General features: G+C 36.9%; 1 pseudogene; it reads right to left on the bottom strand.

Annotated features, from left to right (window-relative positions):
* Positions 1-1,390: 1,390 nt before the first annotated feature.
* Positions 1,391-27,830, bottom strand: LOC702121 (elongation factor 1-alpha 1-like; annotated as a pseudogene).

Here is a 27,830-nt window from a genome sequence, read left to right as displayed (position 1 = left end):
TTATAATTTGTATACCCTTGGACTACATGGTCACTAGGACCCCTTAAAGCTATGTTAGGTTTCTGTTTTAGCAGGCATAGCTCCTACTGCCTCTGTTCAAGAAGGACTCATTCTTTCACAGAAGTGCTCAAATGCCAATGTCACTATTATCTCCTGTCCCAAGAAGCGTGGCAAAAATATATAAATGGTACCATGCTCGCCTGTATCCTTTTTGGCCCTTGACTACCTGGGTATCTGTAGTTTAACTGTTCCCACAAAATACACCTAACCCTTTAACAACATGGGGGTTAGATATGCTGACCTCCCCCGCAGTTGAAAATTTGTGTATAACTTTTGACACGGCAAAAACGTAACTACTAATAGCTTAGTCTACCAGACGCCTTGTCTGCTATAATAAACGTAAACAGTTTATTGATACGTAGTTTGTATGTTATATGCATCATAAACTGTATGCTTATAAAAATAGTGTTTTGTAATAAATACAGTTTTTTACAAAAATATAGTTTTTATATGTATCATAAACTGTTTTCTTACAAAAATAAAGTAAGCTAGAAAAGAAGATGTTATTAAGAAAATCATAAGGAAGATATATTAGTTCATTCTCATACTGTTAAAAATAAATACGTGAAACTGGGTAATTTATTATAAAAAAGAGGTTTAATTGACTCACAGTTCTGCAGGCTGTAGAGGAGGCATGGCTGGGGAGGCCTCAGGAAACTTTCAATCATGGTGGAAGGTGAAAGGGAAAAAGGAATGTTTTACATGGCCCCAGAGGGAGGAAGAGAGAGAGGGGAGAGGTGCCACACTCTTTTAAACAACCAAATCTCATGATAACTCCCTCACTATCAAGAGAACAGCACCAAAGGGGAAATCTTCCCCCATGATTCAATCACCTCCCACCAGGTGCCTCCCTCGACACGTGGGGATTACAATTCGAGATGATTTGCATGGGGACACAGAGCCAAACCATTTCATCATGTATAACGAATTTGTTCTGTATATCAACAAGAACATGCTTTAAACTTCCATGCCAATATACAGCCCCTATACTGTACCAGGCAAGGTCAGTGGCTATTGAAAATACCACCAGGACAGGGCTATCTAAAGACACATTTGGTAGTGTGTTAACTATACACATAAGAGACACTGTACATTTTATAAACAAATCCTAGACAGCCTGAAATTTCCATTTTTTCTTTACAAGGAGTAAATTATGTGCAGGGGTGTTAAATGCTTTATAGAGAAGAAAAAAACTGTTTGAACCGACTTATTCATTATCATCTTCATCTTTATCATCCTCCTCTTCCTTCTTTTTCTTGTTTTTTTTTTTTTTTTCAGCCTTGGTGACTCCCTTTTTTGCTGAATCAGGTTTTTCTTTAGCATTTTTCCTTTAGTATTTTTTCTTCAGCTTCATGGCCTTCTTTTCATAAGGGCGCTTGTCATCTGCAGCAGTGTCATTCCATACCTCTTCCAGTTTTGTTGCAACATCACCAACAGATAGGCTGGGGTGTTCTCTTTTGATTTTGTGGCAATATTCAGAAGAGAACAAGAAAAAGGCTGAAAGATGCTTCATGAGTACATTGGGATCCTTGTGTTTCTTTTTGGTTCCCTTTTAGGATGAATATATATTTTTACTTCTCATTCATAATGGGCCTTGTCTGTCTTTTCTGTCATCAACTTTTCCTTTCTCTTTCACAGACATGGTCTTCCGCCTCTCAGAGCACTTTTTTGGAAACTCTGAGAAGTTGCAGTGGGCCAAGAGCACGCCATTGCACTCCAGCCTCGGTGACAGAGCGATATCTGTCTCTCAAAAAACAAAAAGCAAAAAAAAAAAAAGAAAACTGAAAAGTTGACTGAAGTATCTGGGTACTTCTTCTTGTGTTCCTCCCAACAAGTTTGCAAAAAGAATGCATATGATGACAGTGTGCCTCTCAGCTTCTTAGGACCTCCTTTGCCCACATTTAGTTATTTTTGCTCAGCAAGACACAGAGTCACCCATTGCCCATCTGGTTCTCTCTTGCTTGCCTCACTGCTATCTCTATGGAGCTCAATGTACTGCGACGGCTGTCTATACTCTCTTCTTGTGGTTTTCTGGAAAACAAAAAGAAACTTCTGCCAGGTCAGAGGCATGAGGTAGCAGCTAAGAATTACCTTTCTAAAACACAAGTATGATATCACTTCACTAACAACCTTCACTGACTGTCACCACCTACAGAGCAAAGGCTGTACTTCTTAGAACTACCACTATCTAACTTTACCTAGCTTTTTAGCCTTACCACTCATGACTGCCCTCAAATGCCTCATTCACTACCTACTCCAGTCTACTTACATTGTCCATACTTGTCACACATTGGATGCTTTTATACCTTTGCATAGTGGTTGACTACTCACTTTGCCTATAATAGCATTTCTTTTAATCTATCTCTTGAAATCTTACTCTTCATAGGCCATATCCTTTTTGAAACCTTCACTTTACCACCCTTGGGAAGAATTTAATCCCTCTTGCACTCCATTATGATCATATTCCTAGTTAGTTAAACAGAAGAATCAAACCTCACTTGGGAGTGGGGTTCTAAAGATACAAGAAGAAAATAAAAAACTCATATAGTTTCAAATTAATCTTGAAAAGAAATGTCTCAGGAAGTTTATCCCTTAGGTTGAACAGTAGATAAAGTAATTAACTTGCATGTAGGAACCAGATTGTACAAAAAATATAAACCTTAAACCCAAGAATCACACTCAGCACAGAGAGTTGTTCACCCTGTGACAGTTAAGCGGGGACTGTGACTATAGAATTTCAATTTTCTATCCTCCATTATCATGCTAATCATAGGGCATTGCACACTAAATAATGGAAAGGCTACATTTTCTCTCTCTCTCTTTCTCTCCCCACTCGCCCACTGCTTATCTAGTTAAATATGAGTATTTTAATTATTGTGTACTCTGTAGTCCTCCTTTCTCCTTTCAGTTTGAGATTATAAGATTTTTGTGGGCAGGAATTATGTCTTCTTTACTTTGGATTCTCAATACATTGCCACCATAACAGCTCATAGGTGCTTATAGATGCAGCATCATAGGTGCTCATTAAATGGGAAATTGGATTGAATTTCATATTCCTTGAGTGGTTTCAGTGTCTTCTTATTTCCTTTCATGCTAAACAAATTAATTTAAAATAATTTGCTGGTGGGGTGGTGGACAATCTTGTGTGAAAAAAGGAAACTTTAGGCAGTTGTCCCTTCCAAAGTAACCTAGGGACAGTTCAATTTTGCAAAATGTGAATGACATAAAGCTGCTTTCCTTTACAACTATATGTTATATTAAATAATTAGATAAGAAATGACATGAGACCAAAGTCAATCCATTTTAATTTGACAATAATTACTTCTTACCCTCTTCATCGTGCAATCAAGCACTAAACCTGCTGAATATCCTTACATTTGCTGGCAGTTCAATAACAACATTTTCTAAAAGTTTTGAGTTTCAAATCATTTTAATTCTTCTAGTTCTTCATTTTACTCTTCATATAAAATTAACCTCAAATACCAAAAACTTTTGATACCTTCTCTGTACCTTTCCAAATAACAGGAGCACTTTTGCTATTTTTTCTTACAATTCTAAAATAAAGACCTTTCTTGCGTAGAATCACTTCCTAAATTTCTCAGGGAATGGATTGCATGCTGATATTTTTAAATAGGGAAAAGTAGTCTATCCTTTTACCTGTTTTAAGTACTTTGACTTCAAAAACACCATAAGGGACTCAGGAGATGGAGGCTCTATCTTGTTTCTATGATGCTCTGATTCTTACTCAGCTGTTTATACTTGAAAATATATTTTGGCTGCCAAAAATATTCTCCCATAAACAATGTTCAAAAACAGTTTAATAATTAAAGCACTAAATATTAAATAAATAGATGAATATGTATGAAAGATATAAATATATAAACATGACTTAATAATTAATTGCTAGTGTTTTCAGTTGGCTTTTCCCTTGTGCAACTCAATCAGAGGGAAGCAATATATCTGAGTCAAAACTCATATAACAAACTAAAGGACTCCTTTCATGCATAGACTAGAAATTACCCTAGATCTGTCTATGTCCCCACTCTTTTGCCTCTGTTCCTGTTGTAGTAGTAAACTGTGACAAAAGATGAGTTGGTAATGTTCGTTGTGTGATCAAGCCTCAGAAAACTGCAGATGTTGTGGCTTACACACGCTAAAGTTGTTCAGTTAGAAGATGGAAGAGAAAGGAGGCAAACCCAGGTTCCTATAATTATAAAGCCTTAGTTCTCAATGCTTTATAATGTCTTTCCACGTAACCTGTCTTCTTTTGTTTCCTGGCTGTATAAGGGAGACTCAAACCTGTATAGAACACATGATCATTCTAACCTGCCATGAGATACGAAGATAAACATACAAGTTAATGTTTTGGTTTCTGCCTGTTCTGGAACTGGGTCAATGAGACACAGCAAAATAGACTGTGAATGGTTTTTCACATTTGACAAAGCTGCATGTGATATCTGATGGTTTAAAAGTATGTAGCACTTCCCTGCTCACTCACTGTCTCTCCTGCTCCACCATGGTAAGATGTGCTTGCTTCCCCTTCGCCTTCAGCCATGATTGTAAATTTCCTGAGGTCTCCCCGTCATGCTTCTTGTTAAGCCTGAGAAACTGTGAGTCAATTAAACCTCTTTTCTTCATAAATTACCCAGTCTCAGGTGGCTCTTTATAGCAGTATGAGAATGGACTAACACACCCATCATTAAGGGATACATGACTGTATTGTATTCCTTTTCTACAAAAAAATCATGTTGTAGAATTCTATTAATTGTCAGAGGAAACAAAAGACTGTGCTGACTGCGTGATAATTTTCAGGTATAAAAATAGCGTTAAAATCTGCAGATCCTGATGATTTTTATTCCAAAATTCTATAAAAATAAGGTCAAAGTTTTTGTAGGGTTATGGTTAGGGTATATTTATATATTTATATTTATCTATTTTCCCTAAGAGGAAAATGATTCTAGAAATAATAGACATCTAAGCTTACCTTATTTTCCTGTATAAAACAAGTTTGGAAAAATTGCCCCAAATCTATATTCAGGCCATTTGAATGGAAAAAGAAATTAAGTAATAGGTTTGTGAAAACCAAATCCTATCAGAATAAATTTATCTCTTTATACAGTAGACCAGATAGACTGAAAAAGGAACTTTTTTGAGGCTGTCAACTCTCTCCTGCTGATACAACCATCAATGAAATGGAAAAGTGTGATATGAACCACATAGCTATTAAACCTGACCACAGTTAGTTGGAACATTATATTTAGAAAGTGTCATCTTGGCAGGCATGGTGGCTCATGCCTGTAATTCCAGAGCTTTGGGAGGCTGAGGGAGGGGGATCGCTTGAGCCCAGGAGTTAAAGACCAACCTGGGTAACACAGGGAATCTCTACCTCCTAAAAAATAAAAATTAAAAAAAAAAAAATTAGCTGGGCTTTGTGGCACATACCTGTGATCCCAGCTATTTGGGAGACTGAGGTGGGAGGATCGCTTGATCCCAGGAAGTCAAGACGGCAGTGAGTTATGATCACACCACTGAATTTCAGCCTGGGCAAAAGAGCAAGACCCTATCTTAAAGGCAAAAAAGAAAGAAAGAAAGAGAGAGAGAGAGAAAGAAAGAAGGAAGGAAGGAAGGGAGGGAGGGAAGGAGGGAGGGAAGGAAGGAAGGAATGAAAAGAAAAAGAAAAAAGTGGTATCAATCTAGGTAACATAATAATTAGGGATCCAAAGTGTCCAGTCCCAGAATTTTAGAAAACAACTTCTGAGACTCTTAACAACGTTTCTATCAGTTGAGCTAGAAATTAAACTATTATTATCCCTGCACTTCTTAATAGGTCAGAACTTTGACATGGATAAACAAAATACTCAAACAATAACAGAAAGAAATGGAGAAGCAAAACAACTGAACTTTCAGATTTGTGCTTTGTGCTTAGCAGAAATTCAATAAACATTTGCTGATAGATTTAATGCATGTGTTTTGATGCCATAGCTGCTAATCATTCATTCATTCCACATATATTAGGGGACAGTTTACTACACACCAAGCATTATTCTAGGTGCTGCGGATCCAGAGGTATCTATTAGTAGTGGAATTTGTCTTCATTTGTTATTCTCTTTGTCTGTGGTGGTAGATGTTGTATTACTCTGCTAATATCTGTATGCAGCATTACTTCTAGTTTATTAAGCACTAAAAGCTCAGAACACAAACAAAAATAAGTATTTTTATTTTCCACCTCTAAGATAGCAACCAGGCTTTTTAATTGACATTGATATCTCTGAAAATGTTGAAAAATTATTTTGAACTGAATAGTTGTCAGTACTTGTAACCAAGCAAGTACTTCAGCCCTGTGATAAACCCACATCGAATAAGGTGCATACGAAGATGGCAAGGATTCCTTACAACTACATTGCCATTTTTACATGATATAATCATTTCCCATAAGTACTATATCATGTGGCTCCAAATCATGGCCTTTTCTTGCTCCTTTTCATTTATCTCCCAGGAAAGTCAGAGGTTGAGAGAGAAGGAAGGATCATTAATACCTCAAAGAATGATAGTATGTTATATGGAGTAGGGCCTGGTCTTCGACATATGCCCCGGTCTTCAACATATCGGGGCGTCTGTAGGCTCATTGAGATGTGTTCCTGCTCAGAAACAAAGTAATGTCATCAGGCCTAGAGTGACTGACAGTGCGAGAATGCCCAGGACTGTCCCAGTTTTAGCAGTGCAAGTACTACTATCTGGGAACCCTTCCAACCCCAGGCTAAACAGATCACTCAGTCACACTAGACTTCACTTAATCTTATTTTGCCAAAAACTTCCATCAGGATATGAGATAGGGTTCCACAGGTTAGGACCACTTTGTCTTATAATTGTGTTTGCTAGATTTAGTGCGATGGCAGGAGGCAGAGAGGTCATCTAACTCTGACAATTTGTTTTCTTAACAGCTCTATTCACCTTTATCAATTTGTTTAGCTGTCTTCTATATATATGTAGTGTCAACTTCCTTACATTTACATGGGGTAAAATAAAATGTAGGAAGCTGTCCACTAGAGAAAGTGGAAGACTTAGTCAAAATCAGAAATTTGGTACATACCTGGACTACACTAAGGCATTTCCAGATCAAATGTGCCTGCTTCTAAGTGAACAAATCCTTAGGTGTTGTCCCAGCATTGTTTAACGAAAGGAGCTAGAAACGGAATGGATTTTTGTCTACAATGTAACTGTAACAGCAAAAAGTTTTTGAGTGTTTTTGTGGCAGAAGGCCATGCTTGAAAACTAGGGTGTCCTAAAGGCTCTATTAACTGATAATTGATTTTTCAAAGTTATGAACCACTCTGAATGTCCTTCAATCTGCCATTTCCCAGCAACTGGTAGAGTCAGAGATACACTAGGCACAGAAGCTTTCTGTGTTGAATATTACAGCATAGTTGCAGAGGCAGATTAACTCTGCTGGTACTTATAACCTTGACCTTGGCAGTGATAACAGGACATCAAGGAAAACTAGGCTTTAGTTTAGAAAAATGTCTTAATACTTTGTCATGTTTTCAGTTTGCTCTAACTCTCAGGACACAGCAAAGGAGAAAAATAACCAATAGTCAAGATTCGAAATATACTTTCCTAATCCTCAGAAGAAAAAGCTTGGTAAAAGCATAAGGTAGGGAATCGCAGAGAATTCATTTTGTCCCAATTAGAAATTCTTTCTATTCACTTTAGATGATTTTCATAATCCTAGAATTAAAAGTTGACATCAGTATTAAAGAATACTGAAAAAGAAAATTGACTCAAATTCTGAAGCAGGTTGGGAACCAAGAGAACTGAAGTCAAGTGTATTTCACTCCAGGAAGTTGAAAGATAAAAGGTGATTCATTGATTTGAGATGCATTCACACAATTCCACTGTTTCCTTGAATTATAAATGAAGAGAAATGCTGAGGGCTGGGGTGGGGGTGATAAAGAAATTATACCATGGATCAACTATAAATACTATTAAGCTTGGTACAAAAGTAATTGCAGTTTTTGCCATTGAACATAAACATTTAAACCGCAATTCATTTTGCACCAACCTAATAGTAATCTCAACTTGCATTACTGAACTGCTTGAAATTAATAGAAAATTCTTCTACATCTTGTCCAAAATTTAAGTGGAAGCCACACTGATTGCTTAAGTGTGCTTAGAAAACTGCTAATTTAAATAGCATCTACCCTCGAGTTTTATACAGATGACCCAGGGCACCTTATCAGCACATTTGCCAATCACCATAAATTAACCAGAATACCAGGTACCAGAACAAATTAAAAGAGACAACTTTAATAACTTAATGATCCATTAGTATGTCTAATTTTGATGACGCATCATTATATGAGAAGTAAAAATGAGCTGCTTTGTTTAAGATTACATTTGTACCTCTGAAATCTGTAAGCACTAGCTCCAGTTTCCACACTGAAATCATTTTAAAAGTTCTAAAAATCAGTGAGACTGTTTGATTTGTGTAGCAACCTACTCTGTAGTGGAAGAAAGAAAATAATACTCAGTAATCTCAAAATTCTTTAAATCCATTGATGTAAAAGCAAACTATATCTTAGCCACCTGTGGTTGGGTCTTCAAGAATTTTTATCAGATGGAAAAACTTGTATTTGCACTTCCATTGTTTCCCATTTTTGCTTGAATACTGGGTCATATCAAGGGTTTCTTATCTTCCATAAAAATCCATTATGGACTTATCCTCCACAACTGATTAAAATGCTTCTTGAACCTATTTATGTTTTGGAGTTGGTCATTTATCATTCTAATTACTTTCATAGATTTACTACCTGCTTCATGAAAAGATCTTAATTTGCTCTTAAATTAACCATCTTCAACTGCAATATTGTCCCTTGGCTCTAGTTTTTCTGTGATTTGTTTAAACAAGCCCAAATTAACCAACCTGTATGTTTCATAATGTTAAAAGTTGCAATCATGTTCCTATATTGTCCCTACAAAATGAAAGTTAATTTCATTTTGTATAAGCAGAGCCTATGTGTAGTATAATTTTAAGATCCTGTTTGATGTTTGAGGCCCAGAGTAATAATTTGTTTATTTGTATTTAGCAATATCTCCTCACATCTAGGGTGGTGCAACAGGTTTGGAGAAGTGAAATAGTGTTGTGAGCATGGACACCAAACCAGTTTTGCTGCCAAGAATAGGATCTGAGCTTAGCTGTTCAATCTAATACAGAGAGGTTTCAAGCGTAGTTTCTTCCTGGCTATGTCAAAATCATTAGTGATTGGGGTGCTGGAGAAAATACAGATTCTGACTAAGTAAGTCTGAGGTTAAAGCCCAGAAATTCTTGTTTTTAATGAGCTCCTATATTAATTCTGATTAGCATCCAAGTTTGGGAAACCATGTATATAGTATATCATTGGTATCAACTAAAATACAATGAGGAGGGATGGTGCTATGCTATTTTCCTACTCAGTCCCAACTATGTTGTCTCCAATATCTCAAACTCATAGCATATAGTACCAATCTCTGAGAGACCAGAAATAATTGAACAGCACTATCGTATTTTTCTTAATCCTTCACATAATTATTTTAAGATATATAATGTACAGCATGAGTTACATGTAGCCTTTTGAAGAGTGGATCCTATTTTTTAACAAAGGTTAATCTTTTGCATTGGAAGCTGCCTTGTAATACTAATCCCAGTGTTTTATTTTCAGGAAATGTCCATGTCGACTGAAGACATGTAAATCAGCACATAGTGTGCCTTAGCACAGCTGAATTATAACCCATTAAGGGCCGAAATTGTGAAACTGATGACCTAGTCTTCCGTGTGTGTCCACCATTCCATACCTCGGACTGTTACATATCCAGGCTACAACAGGAATATTTAAGCACGATCCTGGGAGAGCTTCAAAAAGCTTAAGAAAACTCTGACCCAAATAATTTAGTTTGGTTTTAACTAATTGTGTAGGGTGTGTGTGCCTGTGTACTGAGGGGGGGTGGGCATAAAAAGAGAGCAAGGAGCGACTGAGAATGGAGCACTGTAAAATTTTCTTCAAACCAACATCCTGAATAAGGATGAATGAAGAACAGCATAATTGATTGGTGAAATGGTTTTATTTAATTCAGTTAGGCACACATAACCCATGCTTTTGAATTTTTGTTTTAAAAAGGTTGTGATTCTCAATTCATTGATTTTTAATTTACAATATCAGAAAGAAAGAATCATGTTATAGAATTGAATTGAAGATCTCGTTGGGAAAATCCTGTCTTGGCAACCTAAGCTAAGAAAGAGGGTGTGATGCTGGGGCAGTGCATTTTGTTGTTGTTGTTGTTACAAAAGAGAAAATTGTTCTTCCAGCTATAGCAATAGTGCCTAACAGCAACTGCTTCCTGTGAAATTGTTCCAAGCACATTTCCATAAAGAAGGGTTCTATTCTACTCGAACCCTGCTTATATTCCAACTCTATCTACATTCCACTCCAGGCTTTCATGTGTTTCTCCCCCCAACAATTTGGCTATTTAATGCTCACACAGGCCTATAATTGTGCTGATGTCATCTACCCAATCAATCATAGAACTATTCATTAGGATATCTGCAATCAGGGCAGTGTCAAAGTGAACTACATTCATTTTGCTACTAAATATCAGATGATGGTAAATTAAACTCTTATTGTAATGATGGTATTAAAGTGAATGGTGTGCAATTATAATTTTTCTCACCATTGTGCTATTTTTACTAGAGAATAGTAAACATGAATTTTACTGGCTTTAAGATTGGAGCACAGCTCAAAGAAAGAGGGCAGGGGAATTATATTTCCACATGAAAAATCCCTTATATTGAGTTGATGGAAAACAAGGCACTAAACACTGTATTTTAGAAAATAAGAGTGTATGAGCGTGTTTTCCATATATAGTTCAGTCTATGACCATGTGCCAGTGCTAAAAATAGATGAACGTAGGTGCACTGAATACTCCACCAGCAACACAAATTCCACAGAAACAAATTGCTAGTTATAACTAAAGAAAAATAATTCACATGCTTATACATTTCCCTTCTGCAAAAATGTGCTCCTTTCAAAGTTAAGGTTAATATAATATTTTATCATTGAAAAACTATACCATATTCTTTCATAAATTTACCTTCTATAAAAAGTCATTAGTAAAAAGTGGAAAATTGAATAGCATTGGTAAGAATAAGCATTTGGTATTTTCTCTCGATTTTCCAAGCATGTAAGAGTCAAATGTTAATTAAACTAGCTTAATAAATAAAAAGAAAATTTTAAAGTAAGTTAAATGTATCCTTTGCAGCCATCCTTTCCTTGAATTGCTTCAAGATATATTAGAAGCTCTCATATTAGAATCATTAAGGATGGTTTAAAACAGATTTTCACAGCAGGAGGTATGTACATTTTAGTAAAATTTTAATAGGAGATTTTCACATGAGGCAAAATGGAAAACAAAGAATATTTTTAAATGAAACTATTAATTAACCAACAATTTTCTGTTGTTCTGATGTTTCTTTCTTAGCAACATTCCCTTTCTTCTAGATTCTACAATAAGGTCAAAATAACTCTCCACTTATCTCATTATAGTCACTTTCTTTCAGTGTCTCAGTTTCTGGACGTGATTTCACTATAGAATGGAATAGAGGAAGATCAGTTGTACCATGGAGAATATTTTCTTTATCAAAATAAAATTGGACAAAAGCCAAATTCACAAGCACCACTATGAAAATCTTGGCATAAAAAATAATTTTCTCTTAAATACATTCTGAAACATCTTCTGGTATATCACACTATGGCAATGTGTCTCTAGTTCTAAAAATAATTTTATACAATATATACATTTTAAGAATGCAGTTAAGAAAATCACAAACTTACTTATTGGACACATATTTAGCCAGTAATCAATCAAATCCAAATTTTCTCTAACATGAGAAAAAAACCTTTATAATTTAATAAAGAAAAATATCTTTTTAAACAATGTCTTTTTCAATCAGGTTTACTAAAAAGAAAAATACATTATTGATTCTAAAATATCATTCATTAAGTTGAACAAAACTGTGCTATCTCTGCAAAAGTTATCAACCAAAAGTTCTTTTCCTTGCTTTATGTAGTTCTAAAACCATGGTGTCTCAGTAATGGCCATTGTTCCCCTTTTTACAACATAAAATTATTCCTTCTCAATATTCTAACTGGTAAGTTTAATGATAACAAATATCCCATAATTTTAATGATTAACAATACGCCTGTTTAATGCTTAGGAAGGTAGGATAAAATTTGTTAAAATATGCAAATGCATACAGCAGCAAGGAGAATCACATAGATGGAGGCTACAGTCCTCTTTTCTGTACGTGGTCACAAGGCCACAATTGGGGTTAATGGCTTTCTTCCTCTGCTTCCCATTTCACTTTTTCTTTTCTCTCGGCCAGCATCTTTACTTGCTAGGGTTCTTTACCTGTGAGTGACCAAATGTTTATTCCTGAAGGATCTAAGCCCTCAGTGGTTCTGCCTTGTAGGGGAGATAAAAACAAATATTGTCCTCACTTATTATAAGATTAATGGCGGAGGTCCCAATAAAAGAAGACAGATGAACAAGACAAAAGCATACAAATTTATTTAATGTAAGTTTCACCTGATAAGGGAGCCTTCAGAAATGAAGACCCAAAGAAACAGAGAGGTGTATATATTTTTATGGACAGTCTTGCAGAAGTATGATTGAAGGACAAAAGGGTATGATATCATGGTAATAAACTAATGGGTGGGGGATACTGAGCAAGGCCTGTTCAGATTTTTCTTGGTGTCTTTGTCTGACATTCCTTCCCTCTGGGTATAGGGCAGGACACCTATCACATGAGAGTCTTCCGGAAAGAAGGGAGGCAGAAGGTCAGAGGATGACTTTCGTAGCTTTTACGGCCTGCTCCAGGGAATAAGCAGTGGCCTGTTTCAGAAGAAAGGGGGCAGGAGAAGGTCAGAAAAACTTTCCTGCTTCTGCTCTTTTTTTTTTGAATTCCAAGGTATCATATTTGTGGGTAGTGTTTTCTACTTGATTAGAGTTTTAATATTATTTCCTTTTATCACTGACCATTGGATGTAGCTATACTAAGAGCACCCTCATGGATGCTACTTCTCTCTACTTAAATTGTGTAACAGCAATCTTATCCAAGTTACTAATGTAATTCCATGTTTTGCTTGTTTAACCCATGTAAATAAGGCACCTGAAGTGAATGGTTGATATTTCAGTTTTCAATTCAGTGTAACCGTTATTGTTTCTCCAGGTGAAAATAGTACCCCTTTGAGTACTAAGATCTTTCAATCAACAAACCTTAGAATTGAAGAAATGGGAAGTGAAAATCATGAGTGTTTTATTAGGTGTAATAATGAGAAAGAGATGCCATTCCCACTTTCTCCCATTGGTTCCCAGACCTATGGGACCTATAATTATGGAAGAAGCTGGACCATACATTGATCACTGGTTTAGATGAAATACTACATCCCATAGAAGGGTACCCCAACCTCACATATCTGTCTCCTAATTGGCATAATCATTGTGTCTTTAGTACAGTGTATCATTCCAAAAACCAATTTGCTTCTAGGTGGCAGTTTTTCACAAGAGCAGTGAATCACATGGAAATCAGCCAACTCATTGCCTTACTTCTTTTCTTTTGCTAAAAGATAAATCTTTTGTTAAAGGTAATATTGTGTGGGATATTATGACTGTGTTTATGGCATTCAATACATGAATGATGGTGCTAACAGAAGCAAGAAAGAAAATCAAAATATTTTATCCCAGCAATAATAATAATAATAATAATAATAATAATAATGTAGCCACTTTGGGAGGCCGAGGCAGGTGGATCACCTGAGGTCAGGAGTTCGAGATCAGCCTGGCCAACATGGTGAAACCCCGTCTCTACTAAAAATACAAAAATTAGCAGAGTGTGGTGGTGCACACTTGTAGTCCCAGCTACTCGGGAGGCTGAGGCAGGAGAATTGCTTGAACACCAGAGGCAGAGGTTGCAGTGAGCGGAGATCATGCCAATGCACTCCAACCTGGGTGACAGAGTGAGACTCTATCTCAAAGAAATAAATAAATAAAATTAAAAAGAATAATAATGCAGCCCTCTTCATGACAAACTGCACTGTTGTCACCTGTTACAAGGTGGCTGACTGGTCCCCGGGTGTATAAGGCTCAGAATCAGGTGTTACTGTAGGCAAATTGGGCACTTAGTAAGGCCAACCTTGGTGAGAGAGATTTCCTGTTATTGATGCCAGGCAGAAAGTTCATTCCTGCCATCATGGCCATATTTTTCATTAACCCACTGAATGAGCACTGGAAGACTGAGGAAAGGACTCCAACTGTTATTATAAGAAAATGACATTTTTTGTATGATTATTGAAAGCCTGTTCTGCCAAGGATGACTTTGGGTGAATGTTTACATGAGATACAAACATTCTCCCAGTTGGTGCCAATTCTAAGTGATCCATGCAGAAGCCTTTTACTTAAACTTTCTTATCACCAATCCTCCCATTTTATTCTTTCAAACTTTCTGATCACCCAGCCAAACCATTAGCCACTACCCATGAATAACTAATGATCCACACCTGAGGCCATATATCCTCCCAGGCAAAGTGAACAATGAGATATACAGCTTGAATTTTAGCCAATTGGAAGGATTTCTCTTCATCAATGTCTTTCAGGGTAACCTCTAAGTGAGCCTGTAATACTGCAGTAGTCCACTTTTAACTAGTGTCAGCACATTATTCAGAGCCATCTATAAACCAGGCTAAATTTTTTTCTCCTTTGTTAGCTGGTCATCAAAAAATCTCCAGGAAGTCAAAGGTGTCATTTGCAAGAAAAATGCCAGTGCAGCTGAAATAGGCATATTGGGAGTATGAGTCATCTACCCATACAAATTACTTAGGCCTTCAGGATCTCTTCAAGTCTAATCTTGTGTATACCACTTCTCCTGAATTATGAAATGCTGTTGTATGTCGAAGTTTATGACTTAGTGAATCAAATTACACCTGTCTCATGACTAGCTCAGGTCATATTAGTACTTGATGTGGAGCCAAGATCAGCAAGTTAGGAGCTGTTTCTCAAAGAGAAAATGATGACTTGCCAAAATAAACATAACTGTGTTCCAGAACCCTTTGGGTCTGCATTGAGTTTCTTCTTGCTACAGGAGGTTTATCCCAGGATCCATCCTGACCTCAAGTGATCCACTCGCTTCAGCCTCCTAAAGTGCTGGGATTACAGGCATGAGCCGCTGTGCCTGACCAATAGTGGTTTTAAATTAAGGCAAAGATATATGAAAGTACTTGATCATATGGGGCCTTGTAGGTCGTTGCAATCACTTTGGGTTTTATTTTGAGTGACGTAAGAAGCCACTTAAGGGTCTAGACCAGAAAAGTGACATAATTTGACATGTTTTTTTGTCTTAGCTCAGGTTATTATAACAAAATACCATAAACAGATGGCATATAAGTAACAGAAACTTATTTCTCACAGTTCTGGAGGCTGGCAAGTCCTAGATTGAGGTGCTGGTTTATTCAGTGTCTGGTGAGGGCTCCCTTCCTAGATGGTCATTTCAACTTTATATGGCAGAATCAGGGAAGGTTGTTCTCTTTTGAGTCTCTCTAATAAGAGCACTAATCCCATTAATCCCATTTATAAGAGTGGAGCCTAATCACCTCCCAAAGATTATCCAATTCGTGAGAAAAAAAATTGGCCAGAAGTTAGAATGTATGTGAACTTACAGGCAGTGGAAAATGGCTTGGCTGTTTGGTCAGGAACCTAGAAGAAAAAAGATTGAAAAATCAAAGATAAAGAGGTCAGTGTAAGAAACATAGTGGACTGACCTATGGGAATTGGCATGCAATGTGAAGATATTTGTTTTGCATTTTAACACTTACCAGAGGGCATGAAAGAGGCAGTAAATAACAAAAGAAAACATAATTAGGCCAATTAGGCTACTCCAGTCTGGTACAATGGACACATGAATGAAAAAGCCCTGGTCACAAGTATGGAGGCTAAGCAGGGGCTAAACATCGTTGAGTCTTACTAACCAAGACTGATCTAGCTACTGCTGCTGCCAAATGTAGAACCCCAGCTATAAACGAGACTTTATCTGAGTCACTATCATGGCACTTTCCTTCAAGGAGACCAATCAACCCCTTGGTGGCAAGGGAATTACATCAGATGCCTTCCATCCCAGACTGTGGAGGCAATTCTCTTCATTATTGGAACTGGCATATATCCTAGCTATGAGATTTCCTTTCTTCCTTTGGCCAGCATGACTATCTGGGAACTTACAGAGTGCTTGCTGCCTCAATAGGATACCACACGATTTTGTTGGAGATCAAGGACCTGCTTGACAGAAAAGGGATTTTAGTAGTGGGCTTATATCCATGAAATTCTCTGAGCCTATGACATACTGCATAATTTAGATGCTGCTCACCTATAAATTGATGTAATAATAAAGAACCAATTGAGTAGCCAGCTTGAGACCATATCTTAAAAGGATGGGGTACAACCCACAAGGATATGGCCTTTATATAATGACCTTTATATAATGACCTTTATATAATGCCATGTCCCTAGTAGGTATCATACATGTCTCTGAGAGCCAAAAGGTAAAAGTAGGAATGGCCCTGCTTATAATCACCCTCAGTGACCCACTTGGCAATGTGTGCTTCTTATCTCTGCAACTTCAGACTCTGTGGATGCATTCATTTCCTATTGCTGCTGTAACAAATTTCCACAAACTTAGCAGCTAAAAATGACACAAATGTTAACCCATAGTTCTGTAGCTAAGAAGTTATGGTTGGCTCTTTCTATCAAGGGTCTCATAAAGCTGATATCAAGGTATTGATTGATGTGGCATCTTATCTCAAGGTTCTGGAATACAATCTGCTACCAAGATTTTGAGGTTGTTGGACGAATTTAGTTCTTTATGGATGTAGGCCTGGGGTCCTCATTTCTTTGCTGGCTCTCAGCTGGAAACCTGTTTCAACTCATTAAGGTCACCTGCATTCCTCATCATGTTGCCTCCTCCATCTTAAAATCAGCAACAGCATATCAGGTCCTTCTCATGCTTTAAATCTCTGACTTTTTCTTCTAATGTCTCTCTTCTAATGCACCTTTCTCTATTTAGAGAACACTTTACTGCTTTTAAGAATCCATGTGATTAGTTTGGGCCCACCTGGATATACAGAATAATTTCTCTCTCTTAAGGTCAGCTGATTAATAACCTTAATTACATCTGTAAAGTTCCATTTGCCATGTAATGTAACATAGTCACAGTGACTAGGGATTAGGACATAGAAATTTTCAGGGGTCTAGAAAACCTGGTTCCAAGGGACAGTATGCTTAAACTAGGGATATAGTAAAATCCATATTAACTTTAAGTTACAGCTGCCATCTGGTAACTTTAGGCTCCTAGAACCAAGAGACCAACAAGCAAAAACATTAGTTATCATATTGGCAGGGGTATTTGACTTTGATAACCTGGAGGAGATAGGATAGCTATTACATAATGGGAACAGGGAAGAATACATTTGGGATTCTATTTATCCATTGTCTATTTGTACTCTCCTGCCCAATATTGTAGTAAATGGACAAGGGCAGAAGCCATGACCCGAAAAAGGCATAGTGACTACTATGGTTTAAATGTGTCTCCTCCAAAATTCACGTTGAAATTTAATCCCCACTGTCATGGTATTGAGATGGGGCCTTTGGAGAAGTGATTAAGTTATGAGAGCTTTGCTCTCACAAATGGATTATAAAAGGGTTGGAGGGAACTAGCTTAGGCCCAGTTTGGCTCTTCTCCTATTCTAATATGTGAGGACACAGCATTCATCCCCTTTTTTGCCCTTCCACCTCCCACCATGGGAGGATCAGCAAGAAGGCCCTCAGCAGACACTGTATGCCACCACCTTGATCTTTGGACTCCCTAGCCTCCAAAACTGTAAAAAAATAAATTTCTGTTTATTATAAATTACCCAGTCTCTTGTATTTTGTTATACTAGCACAAATGGACTAAGACAGTAACATGGGACCTAGAACCCTTGGGGGTGAGAGTGTTTTAGTCTTCTAGAGCTGTATTAACAAAATATCACAGTCTAGATGGCTTAAACAACAAAAATTAATTCTATAATTCTTGAGGCTAGAACTCCCAGATCAAGATCTGGAAAAGTTTAGTTTCTGGTAGGGGCTTCCTTCCTGGCTTGCAGACAGCCTCTTTGTTCTCACATATCTTTTCGTTGGTGTAATTGCATGAAAAGTGAAAGAAATCTCCTCTCTTCCTCTTCTTATAGGGCCAGCAATCTTATCAGATTAGGGCCCTGTATTAGTCTGTTCTCACATTGCTACTATAAGGAACTACCCGGGACTGGGTAATTTATGAAGAAAAGAGGTTTGACTCACAGTTTCACAGGCTTAGCAGGAAGTATGACCAGGAGGCCTCTGAAACTTACAATCATGGCAGAAGGCAAAAAGGAAGTGAGCACGTCTTCACATGTCCAAGCAGGAGAGAGAGAGTGTGAAGGGGGAAGTGCTACACACTTTCAATCAAACAGATCTCGTGAGAACTGTTTCAGTCAAACAGATCTCGTGAGAACAGATCACAAGAACAGCAAGAAGGACGTCTGCCCCATGATTCAATCACCTCCCACCAGGCCCCTCCCCTGACATGTGGGGATTACAATTAGACATGAGATTTGGGTAGGGACACATAGCCAAACCATATCAGTCCCTATGCTTATGACTTCATTTAATTTTAATTACCTCCTGAAGGCCCTACATTCAAATACAGTCACACAAGTGACTGGGGTTGGGACTTCAACTTACGAATTTTGGAGGAACACAATTCAGTCCATTGAAGAGATCATGGGTCATCTCACCAGGTAAGCCCCCTGGATCAATAGGGGTACTAACTGATGGTAAAGGTAATCTAGCAAATATGAAAAAAGATGGATTAGGAGTATCAGTTTTGGCCTCAAGACAGCTATAGCAACAAGAACTCATACCACTAACCTTCTTTTTTTTATGTTTTCTAAGAAAAAAGGACAAGACTTTGTGGTGTTTTCTCTGACACCACTTCTGAAACCAATTGTGTACATGTTTTATTCTGACACCAATAACCAATTCTCTGACACCAACTGGGTGTCCAGTAATTCAGGTTAACTCTGAAACTAACTCCCAGAGTCAGCACATAAACAACAGGTTAAGGGCTTAGTCCCACAAGACTTCCCCAACTTCAGATACCAGTTACAAGTCCTAAGAACCACCTATACTCCTGACCAATTGGCTATAAATTCAGGCGTTTCCACAATCCCAAATACCTCCTCAGGTTTGATAATTGAGCAGAGCAACCCACAGAACTCAAGAGAATAGTTTAGTTAGGTGTACTGGTTTATTATGAAGGCTACAAAATGGAAATAGCCAACTGGAAGAAATACATAGGGCAAGTTATGGTGGGGGGGATGTGAAGCTTCCATTCCCATTATGAATGCACCATTCTCCTAGCATTTCATTGTGTTCAATAGCTCCAAAGCTCTCTGAATCCCATTGTCCAAGAGTTTTCAGATAACTCAAACAGCTTCCATTCCCTCGCCAGATGTTAGGAGATGGGACTGAAAGTTCTAACCCTCTAATCATGAGTTTTGTCTTTCTGGTGACTAACCCCCTACCTAAAGCTATCTAGGGGCCCAATGCTTAGTCACTTCATTAGCATAAACTCAGATGATGTTAAAAGAGACTCATTAAGAACAACAAAAGGCACTACTATCACTCAGGAATTGCCAATGATCTGCGCCAAGAACTGAGTACAAAGATCAAACATATTAAATGATGTATTATATAAAAATATATATTGTATGATATATATTTATTTACATCAATTCATGTATATGATATTTATTTAAAATATTTTTCCTAAATATATATTTATATAAAGTTAATATGTATATTTATTTAAATAAAACTTATTTATTTATTTATTTTAACAATGCAAAGAGACTCTTTAATGAGTTTCAATGGCCTTTTCTTGGCATTTTATAACCTTGACATCCAGCTCCATCCAGCTTTAAGCCCAGTAGAATCTGAGATTCTGATTGGTCATCATTGAAAAACTTCAGCACCTTGGAATAGCCCAAATTAAAATGGAGGCTACAAAAATGATTGGTGAATGAATAGAAGAATGTTATTTAAAACATAAAAATAAAAATACACCCTTTGACCAAAGTGAAATCTTTGCAATTTTAATTTTAACTCCCTTCTGTTTTTTGTCCAATTGGTTAACAACTTCATTATCAAAAATCTGAAAGCAGTAATGTACAAGTTCCTTACGCATCTCTTCTCTATGCTAATCCATCTCCAATTCCTTTATCTTGTTCTTGTCTTTGAATCAGTTTATAAATATATATGTGTGTGTGTGTGTGTGTGTGTGTGTGTGTGTGTATTTATACTTTAAGTTCTGGGATACACGTGCAGAACATGCAGGTTTGTTACATAGGTATATATGTGCCATGGTGGTTTGCTGCACCCATCAACCCGTCATCTACCTTAGGTATTTCTCCTAATGCTTTTCCTCCCATTGCCCCCCACCCACTGACAGGCCATGGTGTGTGATATTCCCCTCCCTGTGCCCATGTGTTCCCATTGTTCAACTCCCAGTTATGAGTGAGAACATGAGGTGTTTGGTTTTCTGTTCCTGTGCTATTTTGCTGAGAATGATGGTTTCCAGCTTCATCTATGTTCCTGCAAAGGAAATGAACTCATTCTTTTTTATGGCTGCATAGTATTCCATGGTGTGTATGTGCCACATTTTCTTTATCCAGCCTATCATTGATGGGCATTTGGGTTGGTTCCAAGTCTTTGCTATTGTGAATAGTGCTGCAATAAACATATGTGTGCATGTGTCTTTATAGTAGAATGACTTATAATCCTTTGGGTGTATACCCAGTAATGGGATTGTTGGGCCAAATGGTATTTCTGGTTCTAGATCCCTGAGGAATCGCCACACTGTCTTCCACAATGGTTGAACTAATTTACACTCCCACCAACAGTGTAAAAGCATTACTATTTCTCCATATCCTCTCCAGCATCTGTTGTTTCCTGACTTTTTAATGATCACCATTCTAACTGGCGTGAGATGGTATCTCATTGTGGTTTTGATTTGCATTTCTCTAATGACGAGTGATGAGCTTTTTTTCATATGTTTGTCAGCTGCATACATATCTTCTTTTGAGAAGTGTCTGTTCATATCCTTTTCATGGGGTTGTTTGTGGGTTTTTTTTTTTTTTTTGTAAATTTAAGTTCCTTGTAGATTCTGGATATTAGCCCTTTATCAGATGGATAGATTGCAAACATTTTCTCCCATTCTGTAGGTTGCCTGTTCACTCTGATGATAGTTTCTTTTGCTGTGAAGAAGTTCTTTAGTTTAATTAGATCCCATTTGTCTATTTTGGCTTTCGTTGCCATTGCTTTTGGTGTTTTAGTCATGAAGTCTTTGCCCAGGCCTATGTCCTGAATGGTATTGCCTAGGTTTTCTTCTAGGGTTAATATGGTTTATAGGTCTTACGTTTAATTCTTTAACCTGTCTTCAGTTAATTTTTGTATAAGGTGTAAGGGAGGGGTCCAGTTTCAGTTTTCTGCTTGTGGCTAGCCAGTTTTCCCAACACAATTTATTAAATAGGGAATCCTTTCCCCATTGCTTGTTTTTGTCAGGTTTGTCAAAGATCAGATGTTTGTAGATGTGTGTTGTTATCTCTGAGCCCTCTGTTCTGTACCATTGGTCTATATATCTGTTTTGGTACCAGTACCATGCTGTTTTGGTTACTGTAGCCTTGTAGTATAGTTTGAAGTCAGATAGTGTGATTCCTCCAGCTTTGTTCTTCTGGCTTAGGATTGTCTTGGCTATACGGGCTCTTTTTTGTTTCCATATGAAATTTAAAGTAGTTTTTTCTAATTTTATGAAGAAAGTCAATGGTAGCTTGATGGGAATAGCATTGAATTTATGAATTACTTTGGGTAGTATGGCCATTTTCACAATAGTGATTCTTTCTATCCATGTGCATGGAACGTTTTTGCATTTGTTTGTATCCTCTCTGATTTCCTTGAGCGGTGGTTTCTAGTTCTTTTTGAAGAGGTCCTTTGCATCCCTTGTAAATTGGATTTCTAGGTATTTTATTCTCTTTGTAGCAGTTGTGAATGGGAGTTCACTCATGATTTGGCTCTCTGTTTGTCTATTATTGATGTATAGGAATGCTTGTGATTTTTGCACATTGATTTTGTATCCTGAGACTTTGCTGAAGTTGCTTATCAGCTTAAGGAGTTTTTGGGCTGAGATGATGGGGTTTTCTAAATATACAATCATGTCATCTGCAAACAGAGACAATTTGACTTCCTCTCTTCTTATTTGAATACCTTTAATTTTTTCTCTTGCCTGATTGTGCTGAATAGAACATCCGATAATATGTTGAATCAGAGTGGAGAGAGAGGGCATGGAGAGAAAGGGCATCCTTTTCTTTTGCCAGTTTTCAAAGGGAATGCTTCCAGCTTTTGCCCATTCAGTATGACATTGGCTGTAGGTTTGTTATAAAAGCTCTTAGTATTTTTAGATATGTTCCATCAATACCTAGCTTATTGAGTGTTTTTAGCATGAAGGGGCATTGCATTATATCGAAGGCCTTTTCTGCATCTATTGAGATAATCATGTGCTTTTTGTCATTGGTTCTGTTTATGTGATCAATTACATTTATTGATTTGTGTATATTAAACCAGCCTTGCATCCCAGGGATGAAGCCGACTTGATCGTGATGGATAAGTTTTTTAATGTGCTGCTGGATTCAGTTGGCCAGTATTTTATTGAGGATTTTCGCATTGATGTTCATCAGGGATACTGGCCTGAAATTTTCTATTTTTGTTGTATCTCTGCCAGGTTTTAGTATCAGGATAATGCTGGCCTCATAAAATGAGTTAGGGAGGAGTCTCTCTTTTTCTGTTGTTTGGAATAGTTTCAGAAGGAATGGTACCAGCTCTTCTTTGTACCTCTGGTACAAGTTGGCTATGAATCTGTCTGGTCCTGGGTTTTTTTTGGTTTGTAGGCTATTAATTACTGCCTCAATTTCAGAGCTTGTTATTGGTCTATTCAGGGATTTGACTTCTTCCTGGTTTAGTCTTGGGAGGGTGTATGTGTCCAGGAATTTATCCATTTCTTCCAGATTTTCCAATTTATTTGCATAGAGGTGTTTATGGTATTCTCTGATGGCAGTTTGTATTTCTGTGGGATCAGTGGTGATATTCCCTTTTTTATTTTTATTGTGTCTATTTGATTCTTTTCTCTTTTCTTTATTATTAGTCTGGCTAGCTGTCTATCTACTTTGTTAATCTTTATGTATATAATATAAAATTAGTATGCATATTTATTATCTAAAACTTTTATATATTTATATAAAATTAATGTTTATTATAAAAAATGTATCTATATATAAAATAAATACAAGTATATAAAATAAAATGTATTTATATAAACTAAATATATATTTATATAAACTAAATATATTTGAAATAAATATATTTCTAAAAATATATTTATTTCAAATATATATTATATAATATAAATATATATTTAGTTAATATAAATAGATATTAATATTTACATATAAATATTTATAAACACATTTATTTATATATACATTTATTATATATTTATATTAGCTAAATATATTATATAAATATATGAAATATATTTACATATTAAGCAAATATCTATAATATGTATTTTTTTCTCATTGAAGTTTGTTTTATGGGTCTCAAAATTCTATAACATATTTTTTTGGGCAAGTTGTTTCCATTAAAAGTACTGATTTTACATAAATAGAACTAAAAACAAAAGCACATAATCATCTCAATAGATGCCATAAAGGCTTTCAATACTAATAAATTCAACATCCCTTCATGTTAGAAACCCTCAACAAGCTAGACATCAAAGTGTATACCTCAGAATAAGAGCCATCTATAACAAACCCACAGCCAACATCATACTGAATGGGCAAAAGCTGAAAGCATTTCTCTGGAGAAACAGAACAAGACAAGGATGCCCACTCTTACCACGCCTATTCAAGATAGTGCTGAAAGTCCCAGTCAGAGCCATCAGGCAAGAAAAAGAAATAAAAGGCAACCAAATAGGAAGAAAGAAAGGAAGTCATACTATCTCTCTTCCCAGATCATATGATTCTATACCTGGAAACCCCATAGTCTCTGCCCAAAGACACCTCAATCTGATAAACAACTTCAGCAAAGTTTCAGGATACAAAATCAATGCACCAAGCTGAGAGAAAAATCAAGAAAGTAATCCCATTCACAATAGCCACAAAAAGAATAAAATACCTATGAATACAGCTAACCAGGAAGGTGAAATATTTCTACAACAAGAATTATAAAACAATGCTGAAATAAATCAGACATGACATGAACAAATGGAAAAACATTCCATGATCATCGATAGGAACAATTGATATTGTTAAAATGGTCATAGTGCCCAAAACAATTCATAGATTCAATGCTATTCCTATCAAACTACCAGCGACATTTTTCACAGAATCAGAAAAAAAAAAAAAAAAGTATAAGGAATGAAAAAAGAGCCTGACTAGCCAATGCGATCCTAAGCAAAAGGAACAAAGCTGGAGACATCACCCAACCAGACTTCAAACTATACTACAAGGATACAGCAAACAAAATAGCATGGTATTGGCACAAAAATAGACACATAGACCAATGGAACAGGTTAGAGAACCCTGAAATAAAACCACACACCGACAATCATCTGATCTTCAACAAAGCTGACAAAAACAAGCAATGGGGAAAGAATTCCCTATTCAATAAATGGTACTGGGATAACTGGCTAGCCTCATGCAGAAGATTGAACCTGGATTCCTTCCTTTCAACATATATAAAAATCAACTTGAGATGGATGAAACACTTAAATGTAACACCTAAAACCACGAAAAACCTAGAAGAAAATCTAGGAAGTACCATTTTGGACATAGGCCCTGGCAAAGATTTCATGATGCAGACAACAAAAGCAATATAAAAAAAAAAAAATTTGACAAGTGGGACCTAATTAAACTAAAGAGCTTCTGAACAACAAAAGAAATTATCAGCAGAATAAACATACAACCTACAGAATGGGATAAAATATTTGCAAACTATGCATCTGACGAAGGTCTAATATTCAGAATCTATAAGGAACTTAACAGCAAAAAAAAAAAAAAATTAAAAAATGGGCAAAGGACATGAACAGATACTTCTCAAAAGACAAAATAGATGCAGCCAACAAGCATATGAAAACATGCTCAACATTGCTAATCATTAGAGCAATGCAAATCAAAACCACAATGTGATACCATTTCACACCAGTCAGAATGGCTATTATTAAAAACAAAAAATAACAGATACTGGCAAGGTTGCAGAGAAAAGGGAACATTTATACACCACTGGTGGGAATGTAAATTAGTTTAGCCACTGTGGAAAGCAGTTGGAAATTTCTCAAATAATTTAATACAGAAATACCATTTGATCCAGCAATCCTATTGCTGGGTATAAACCCAAAAGAATATTAAATTGTTCTATCACAAAGACACATGCATGCATATATTCATCCCAGCACTATTCACAATAGCAAAGACATGAAAGCAACCTATATAACCATCAGTGGTGGACTGGATAAAGAAAATGTGATACATGTACACCACAGAATTCTACATTGCCATAAAGAAGAATGAAATCATGTCCTTTGCATTGATATCAATAGAGCTGGAGGCCATTATTCTAAATGAACTAACAAAAGAACAGAAAACCAAATACTGCGTGTTCTGACTTATAAGTGGAAGCTAAACATTGAGTACACATGGACACAAAGAAGGGGACAATAGACAATAGACACTTGGGCCTACTTAAGGTGGAGGGTGGGAGGAAGATGAGCATCAAAAACTACCTATGTGGTACTATGCTCATTGCCTGGGGGACAAAATAATCTGGACATCAAATCCCCATGGCACACAATTCACCCATGTAACAAATCCACACATACACTTTCTGAACTTAAAAAATAAAAGTCAGAAAAAAGAAAATAAAAAGTACTGATTTTAAAAACTAATAACTTAAAACTGCCACATGCAAAAAAATAAAAATAAAAATAAGCAAACCCAAAATGGTCCACAAAACATTCTCCTTTTATTTTGAAGGTTTTATGATGCATTGTTATTATTAACCAGTCTTTTACTATTAAATGGTCAATTGAAACAAACAGTTCTGGGACCATTCTTCTACCACTGATTAAGACTGGGGTGGCAGGTATTAGAGATAATATGCGTTTAGCCTTCTGAGCTTTCTGGGAATATTTGGTGACCTTGCCAGCTCCAACAGCAATCTGGTCCACTGCTTTGATGACATCCACAGCAACTGTCTGCCTCATACCACAAACAGCAAAACAATCCAGAGGAGGATAGTCAGAGAGACTCTCAACACACGTGGGCTTGCCAGGAATCATATCCATGATGGCAGCATCGCCAGACTTCTAGAATATAGGGCCATCTTCCAGCTTCTTATCAGAACAGCAATCAATCAGTTCCTTCAGCTCGGCAAACTTGCAAGCAATGTGAGCTGTGTGACAATTTAGTACAGGGTCATAGCCAGCACTGACTTAACCTGGATGGTTCAGGATAATCACCAGAGCACTGAAGCCAATTGATTGATTATGTTTGCTGTCACCAGCAATGTTGCTGTGATGAACATCTTAACAGACAAATTCTAGATACTGAAGCCCAAATTGTCACCAGAAAGAACTTCACTCAAAGCTTCATGGTGCATTTCAACAGACTTCACTTCAGTTGTAACATTGACTGGAGCAAAGGTGACCACCATGCCAGGTTTGAGAATACCAGCCTCCATTTGGCCACCAGGGACAGTAACAACACCATCGATTTTATAGACATTCTGGAGAGGCAGACAAAAGGACTTGGCAGTTGGATGAGTTGGTGATAGGATGCAGTCCAGAGCTTCAAGCAGCATGATTCTATTAGCATTGCCATCTTTACAGGTGACTTTTCATCGCTAGATCCAAGGCATGCTAAGCACTTGGTTCCAGCATATTGTCATCATTCCAACCAGAACTTGGCACACATGCTTCTGTGTTGGAGTTCTAGCCAATTTTGTTTTCTTTTTTGTTTTTTGTACCTATGCCACTTCTTCCAAGAATGCAGCCAATTTTCTTAATGTAAGTGCAGACTTCCTTAATAAATTCTTCATATTTCTTCTAACTGCAGGGTGGCTTAGTGGAATCCATTTTGTTAACACAAATAATTAATTGTTTCACACCCAGTGTATAAGCCAGAAGGGCATGCTTACAGGTTTGCCTATTCTTGGAGATACTAGCTTCAAATTCACCAACACCAGCAGCAAGCATCAGGACAGAATAGTCAGCCTAAGATGTGCCTGTAATCATGTTTTTGGTAAAGTTTCTGTGTCTTGGGGCATCAGTAAGTCATGTAGTACTTGCTGATTTCAAATTTCCATGGGGAGATATCAATAGTGACACCACATTCACACTCAGATTTCCGTTTATCTAATACCCAGGCATACTTGAAAAAGCCCTTTCCCATCTCAGCAGCCTCCTCAAAGTTTTCAGTGGTTCTTTTGTCCACCAGATGGCCAGTAGTGTTGGGCTTGCCCGAATCTTGATGTCCAATGACGATGATGCTGACATGAGCCTTTTCCTTTCCCAT

This window comes from Macaca mulatta, chromosome X (assembly GCF_049350105.2).
Source record: "Macaca mulatta isolate MMU2019108-1 chromosome X, T2T-MMU8v2.0, whole genome shotgun sequence".
Classification (NCBI taxonomy): domain Eukaryota; kingdom Metazoa; phylum Chordata; class Mammalia; order Primates; family Cercopithecidae; genus Macaca; species Macaca mulatta.
Note: the sequence above shows the minus strand (reverse complement) of the source record. Positions and strands in the feature narration are given on the sequence as shown.